The sequence below is a fragment of the Temnothorax longispinosus genome, chromosome 9, assembly GCF_030848805.1.
Source record: "Temnothorax longispinosus isolate EJ_2023e chromosome 9, Tlon_JGU_v1, whole genome shotgun sequence".
In the NCBI taxonomy this organism is placed as follows: domain Eukaryota; kingdom Metazoa; phylum Arthropoda; class Insecta; order Hymenoptera; family Formicidae; genus Temnothorax; species Temnothorax longispinosus.
In genome coordinates this window covers 20,671,721-20,679,448 of record NC_092366.1, presented here as the reverse complement: position 1 = coordinate 20,679,448, position 7,728 = coordinate 20,671,721, and the positions used below count along the sequence as shown (strand labels likewise).

The 7,728-nt window shown below is 42.0% G+C and overlaps 1 protein-coding gene across 1 annotated transcript in view; it reads left to right on the top strand.

Annotated features, from left to right (window-relative positions):
• Positions 1-2,548: 2,548 nt before the first annotated feature.
• LOC139819386 (RNA binding protein fox-1 homolog 2) overlaps positions 2,549-7,728 on the top strand; it is a 255,553-nt gene continuing 250,373 nt past the window's right edge. The window contains exon 1 of the mRNA XM_071788685.1: positions 2,549-3,100. The gene's annotated coding sequence lies outside the window, so the exon portion shown is untranslated. The remainder of the gene's footprint in view (positions 3,101-7,728) is intronic.

The window sequence follows — 7,728 nt, the reverse complement described above, 5'->3', positions numbered from 1 at the left end:
TATTAAAAAGTTCTCTCAGATGTGTTAAGAATGCAAATGTATGTTTCTAAATGTACAATTATTAAATTGCCAATTATTGCTGTGAAACTTGCTGATACTATCCCATGAATATCTGGTCGCGTCTGTTGTGAAAAGACCTAGGAAAAGACAATCGCGACCACCGAGTGTACGTGCATACGTACGACAAACGAGGACCCCCCTCCCCCCGGAATATCGATTTTTGCGTATCCTAGTCAGACCAATTTCATTTGACGGGTATATGTACATACATATACGTTCGTGCGCGCGGCATAGCGCGGCGCGACGGTTTTCCGCGACACCGCGAATACGATTATGCACGCCCGAGCGTTATCGAAAACAATATTCGACCGCGCGCGCCGCGCAATCTGATTTCGGTAACAATATTCGGTAAACGAATGCCTACGGCACGGTCGACGCGAGCAACGACCGTAAACCCGATGACTGGCATTTATTCGGAATTACAAGCGGTAATTAAAAGGACGCTAAACCCGTTCGCTCGCCCGCGCGACGCGGTGCGAAAAATTCGCGGGCCCCCCCCTCCTACGAAAAACGCGCCATCACGCCGCGATGCCCGCGCGTTTATCGAAACAACGACATCGCGCCGCGATAAAGCCTCTAGGATCCGCGCGCGCGGCCGAACGCACAAACTGCATAACTGAGCGAGGCCTATAGATTCTGTACAAGCGAGCTTTGATTGATGATAAAAGGGGTTTATTGACTTGCGTTGAGCGCAGATGCAACGTACCCTTTTTTTTTGTCTGAATACAGGGCTTGATTGATGTGCGTGCGCATTTCGTTGCTGATACCAGGCCGCTATGATAAGAGGTTTCGGGCGCGAACAGTGAAATTGTGTGTAAAGCTATAAATCATTTCTCTTTGCGCTCTCCTCCATAATTTTTATATTAAATAAATGCATATATTATAAATGCGTTAGCGTATTATGCTTCAAGTAAACTGCATTCGCTTATATTATTGAAGCTAATTTGATAATTCTGTTATACATACGGTTAGAGTTAACGAATTTCTATTAGCGCTTTATCGAACAAATACATTAAAGCACATCAAATATTTTGCGCGCGCGATTATTTTTATATTCGGTATTCGTCGAACATAACATCGCCTGGATTTAATCCGTTCGTCCCACCGCTACGTCGATGTCATTAAAAGTACTGCAAAAATATTTGCGCTTTGCAGCTCGAAAACAAATATTCAAACAGCGCGCGCGCACACACACACACACACACACGTCGACCGAGCCTGTTTTCGTTCACCGTATAATTAAAGCCAACATTTACACTTTTCCGTGCCGTTAAAATCGACAAAATTTAAAATCGGCACGGTCAGAAATTTATAAAGGTTTACGCGACACTATTAAACGTATAGCTAATAGCTAGCATTAGCTATGTATAGTTATAATTATAGAAACTTTGGCAATATATCTAAATCTCAACGAACAAATTATGTAAGCGCTTATTTTATATTAATTTGGACTATACTTGTTACATGTTGTAATTGTAATGATTAGTTTTTAGATGTGGCGTAGCAGGCCGTATGCTTAACTAATTAATAATTTGTATCCGTGACGGTTGAAAAGGACCGAAACCCACGGTCGAAACGTAGCGTTTTTTCAAAGTTGGCCAGTTGGGTCGAATAAAAGATTACCTAAGCTGAAATTTTTCATCTACTGGCGATTAAATTCTCAAATTTGCTGTATATATCTAAACATGTGAGAAATGTGGGAATATGTTTAGAAATATACGAAAAAATGTATTTAATAATTGATATCACGAAATTTTTTTTCACAGATGTCATCTTCGTACTATATCAACATTGATAATTATTTCTTGTATATTTTATGTATCTTTGCTATTACGATCAACGTCTTGATATTATTCCATTACGTCATAACTTGTCACATTTTTTAAATTAAAAAAAGTATGGAAACAAAGTTGCTAAACGTAATTAATTTACATGTTAAATGTTCTGCGATCATGTTAAGTCTTATCAATTATTTTTTCGATTGAAATAAACATTGTCTCAAATGCGAACGATATCGCAGATTTCGATTCGTTATTACTAAATGGATAATTGACTAAAAACTCTAATGAAATTAACAAGTAACAAGGAAATGGTGGGGTTTTCGTTATTGTTCTACGTTAAATACGTCACAATTATAATTATACAATCAGATTGCAATAACAAGATTTAACAATAATCAAATAAAAGATGTTAAGTGTTCTATTTTAAATATATCGCAGTTATAATTATACAATCAGATTGCAATAATACGATATCAGTGATAATCGAGTAAAAATCGTAATTGTGATAACAACTCTTACTGAACAAGTTGAGCGGTTGCGGTCGCGAAAAAGGCCCGCGAAAGTCGGCGCGGCGCGTGGAACGCGCGCCGCCGATTCGCCAGAGTCAACGGCGCGAAGTTGCGCGCGACGCTGCGTCCTCCTAAGGTCGACGCGCGCCGCGGCGGCCGTGGCGTACGCGGTAAGCGGGTAAGCGGCAGACCAGCGCGAGCCACTGTGTCAGTCGGACGGAGTTCACACGTCGCCGCCGTGTTCGCGCAACTCGTTCGAAAACCGCGTTATCGTCGTCGCGTACCGCAATTCGGATTCGCGCGTGCTAACAACGTGCGTCGCAGAGTCCGATTCGCGTCGTCGTCATCGTCGTCGTCGTCGTCGTAGCTCGTCGCTCGTGTATTTACACGTCTCCGATTCGACGTGCGTGTCTCGTTGCTGTCGTTGGCTTGGCCGAACTGCAGTTTCGTTCTGAATGTGTGTGCCGCATCTGTTTCCTGTTGCTCCGTTGGTGCACGGCGGTTGACATTGTCATTCGGGTGGTCTGTTGGCTCACGACGAGACGAGAGTTGCAAAGGACCGGGAGAGTGATCTGGTGAGATTTTCAAGTGTGTTTAATATTTGTATCGAAAGTAAGTTGTGTTGCGCGCACGGAGGCGGACTCTCAGACCGAGGGACGAGGGACGTGAAGGTGGCAGCGGGAGCTTTCGCGTCGCGGCCCGGGTGCGCAGCCGGATTCCTGTGCAACACGACACCCACGGACGTAGACGGTGAGTGTGAGTTATATGTATATACGTTTGTTTATATCCTGCGTATCGGGCGATTCACAGGCGGCTCTCGAAAAGTTTCGTAGACGGTACGGGCGATACGGCCGCTCCGCTCGATATTAAAAAGCGGGACGAGAGCGGCAAACTTTTTTTTTCACAGAGATACTCTGGTTTCTACGTCTCGAAGCACGCGAAATGGAGCGTCAAAGAAAGATGGATCGCGGGTGAAGTCGCCTCTACGCGCTAACGGTTTATCAATTTGTTTTAGTGATTGTGAGAGCGAGAGAGGATTTGATTATTGGAATTTTTGAGCTCTTTAAACGAAATTGAAGAATTCTGAATTGGCAAAAATGACGGAATACACATTTCGTGCAACTTTGAAATAATTGTCGGGCGTTTTAAAATATGAAATAAAGCCAAGATTCCAAAAAGTAAAATGTTTTCTCGAACGTCGTTCTACAATTATCATTCCGTGCAGCATAAGCTTGCATCCCGTTATTTTCTTCCGCCAATTTGATATTTCAATTTATCGACGAGTGCATTTCAAGCAAAATAGTGAAACGTTGATTTAATATTACAACTATCCAATTATTTATCAATTAGTCAATCAATTGATTTTTTGCAACAAAAACGAATGGCCGAAGAAACAGTTTATTTTATTAAGTTTATCGCGCAGTTCGATCTCTTGAATACGTTTCGCGTTTTGTCGAGCTTTTTGGCAGTATTTTAGCCCGATAAATCCTTGTCATAGGAACGATCGCATAAATAATCGCCGCGTGCTGAGATTACCTGGAATTTGGAGTAATCCGGTTTTACAGAATATTCGAGTTGATCGGAAATCAAGTAAATTGTAATCCGATAGTTTAGTTTCAATACGAGGCAGCCGCCGCCACTGTTACGCGTATATAACGTATGAATGCAATTTCCAAAATAAGCCGTTGAGCACGAATAAATCACCTCTATATTCCCCGTATTTTGCGAATCAAAAATCTGCATGAAAGATATATTGCAATATGGATTCTCATTATTATTTATACGTTCATAATCATACAGATAAATACAAAATATTATACCGTATCGAGATAAGCGAGTAGGTATTTCGCCAAGCCGATCGTTCGCAAGGCACCCGCGCAGTGCGCGATTATTGATGTACGTATCATGCATTACAATATCGCCCGATGGAATTTTTCAGCTGTCAATTAACTCTTCGAAGTTAATCGGAAATGCAAAACGGTAGATTTTACTGTAGAATTTTGGCTTCGCGCAGAACGTTGTAACGTGCATCAACCTTGTTCTGACGATGCATTTAACAGCGCGGGCGCGCGATGCGCGTCCACACAGATGTTTTAACGACAGAAATACAGCCGCCGCCGCCGCGGGTTCATCCGATCCGTTAATCCGTCCATCGACCGTGGATCGACCACATTTCTGCGTGAACCCGCGTTCTGCGTGAACTCGCGCGAAATTTATTTATACTCACGCGCGCGCGTCGCCAGTTGCACACAGCACAGCGGCGCGGTGTGCTCGTTCGGAAATGCGCTCCGGTGCACGCTCGTGCGACGCGCATATTTCACGGCATAGACGTTTAGGAGCGTGAAATAAATCGCTTGCGCGCGAAGGTCCATTTGCATACAAACGCAAAATGACTTCCCGCAGCCCGCGATTATGTGCGTAAATAAACGATCGCCGCGCGAACGCGCTTATTTCGGAGCCGGCGCGGCGAGACGCTTCCTGGACACATTAATCGCTTTTTTGTCGTCATTGAAAGTTGAAACGCGTTGCGTCGGTGTATGCTCAAAGTTGAAACGCGCGGCGCTTCGACATAACATTAACAGCGAGGAAAAATAAAAACCCGGAAAACCAATAGAAACGATAACGAACCTTTCCGCGTATATCGTTCTCCGATTTGTCGCAAGTCGTATACGTCTCACTAAGGTTCAAATATTATTTCGACTACGCATGAGTGGACACTCGGGTCAAGACACAAAATCAAAGGGTAAGGGGCAAAGAATAAATATCAGACGTCGATCAGTAATAGAAGCTTCAAAGTGCACGACATCGATAAAAAGCGCCGTATATTCTTTATTTATCTTGTCTCTGGTCAATTTTAAAACATTTATTTTTTTTCTATGCTAATAATAAGCGTAACCATCACTCGTCTGCTTTATTCTAACGTTTACTTTCTGGGCGTTCTTATCTCAGCACGGTATCGGTAATGCTATATACACTGTCCCTTATCTGCTGCATTTTATTCTCGTATTTCTCTGCGACTTGACTCTCATCCGCGCAATGTTTACAATGCACACTCTACCGGCCGTTAATTCGGCGAAAACGTGATTAGGAAGAGTCGCAAGAGAAATTTTTGAGGATTTGCATAATAAGAATTTGGGCATATTGGAACGCACGGTCTAGATAGTTAATGTTGATAACTTTAAATTGAACGAACCTTACATTGAAGTGATTGATAAAGATATGAAACGTAGCGATTTTATTGTTTGTCGCAAAATTTTATTATTACAAAAAGATATAATGTATTTAATAAGTTCAAGTATATTAAAAAAGTATATATTAAAAAGTTAAGTATAAACTGCTCACATGTTTAGTTTCAATTCATATTTGATTGCTACATTTGTCCATTATATACTTGCCGTACATTTTCTTTCTGTAATTTAGCAATATAAAAATTTTTCATTTATTATTAGATTTTTAACTTGCATATCTTTCTGCCTAATATTTTTATACCGAATCTTTTGACGATAAATTCTGTCATCGTCAATAGCAACGTCGAAGTCAGGCTACAAAATCGCAATGCTAGAAAAGGCATCGATTCTGGAGGACAACTCGCGCGACGACTTCGATCGGAATGAGCAAGAAGTTGATTGACTGGCGCGGTCGCTCCTTTTGTTGTCGCGCAAGATCACGTTCGACCGGATTTCTGAAGGACTGCTCGCTAATGTCACAGCCTGGCTGTCAGACCGAATAGCTGCGTCTTATCTAGTGTCCGTGCATCATTAGCATTATCCAATTTCGGTTCTGTCGTTGACGTCAGAACCGGTGTAACGTAAGCTTTTGCGAAAATCGATCACATTTTGCCGCGACGCCCACCCCGTCTGGTTGAAATTTAAGTACGGGAAATACCAGCAATCTGTTTTGAAAGATAAATTCTCTTTCTGTCTCTCTCTATCTCTATCGTGTTTCACTATATAAGATTGCTATCGGCGACAAATAACCGTTTTGCGTAAATAAATTTGCTTCTACGAGAGATTGCAAGCGAGACGGTATAGTGACGTCAACAAACGCCATTCGAACTCTTCTGACAAAAGTATACAGATATCCTCTTTTCGCATTTCTCCATCATTCTCTGTCGGCTGCATAGACGAACGAAAAATTACCCAGCGCCGGGCGTGAGCTACGATAAATTAAACTTTGGAAAATCACCGATCGCGCTTTGGCTGAGTCACTGTAATACCATTTGGTATTCAGTCAAAAGGATGCACAAACACGCGTCGCGTGCACGCGCGCATCGTGTGTATACGCTGGAAATTCGCTCGCCATCGATCCGTAATATTTTCAACATCACGAATGCCACTCCGCTTTCGTTCCGCCGCCGTGACAAATAATAATGGTGATCGCAGTGGCGCTCTACTAATCGCGGCTGGCATTTAATCCATGATCCATGTTCTCCATCGGAAAACACAGTGAGCGGTGGTGCATCGGTTCGCGTCGGATTCGCCGTCGTGATAATCATTATTAATGAATATGGGCAATAATACTGATTTTTGTGCTCGCGTGTTTGGGGATCACGAAAAGATATAGAAATCTGATGGTAGCGATCGTATATCACAATGTTCGTGCGTTCCTACATTATTCGGTGGATTTGACGCGAATGAATTTTTTGCCCCTTTCGCGAGCGGGATGAGGGAAATAGTTGAGGAAGAATCCACCGTAAATCCATCTCTTTCGCGGGAAAACTTAGTTCCGGAGCATCGAGCTGGAAGTCAGCTTAAGCGTTACGAAGGCACGAAGCGAGGAAGAAAGCTCGCCTGTTGTCTTCGCGCTCGCATACACGGTGTGTCACGGTGTAATGCTGAAAGCAGTAATAGTGATGCATTCCTTTGAAATGCGCGATTTCAGCGCGTCGGATTTTGCTCAATAAAGATTTTACTGCCGTCTTAATTAGCTAATTACTTAATATTAACAAGTTGTTACTATTAAGGGATTAATTCTCTTGAATTCTTGTTGCATTTATTTGAATAAAAGTTTAATTTAAACGAAATTTAATTACGCGGAGTTTATTGTCGAGATACTGAAAAGCTAAAAATAAATGAACGCGAAATTCTTTATATTTTCTTTGATAGAAGACCCGGGCCTGCATTTATTAAACGATATACTCGCTTATACTTTATATTCTACTTTTTTATGAATAAAAAAAAGCGTTATTACTACGAACAAAACAAATTCCGATGTTTATCCACGTGTCATTTGCTAAAATCGTTTAATTGCGACAAATCTTTACTTGATAAAGCGAAGGTTAATTAATCGATTTTAATACAATACAATTGTCAGTCGCGCTTTAATCGAAGGGGGTGGAGTCCGTTTGTGTCGTCTTTTAATTATCCCATCATCGGTTT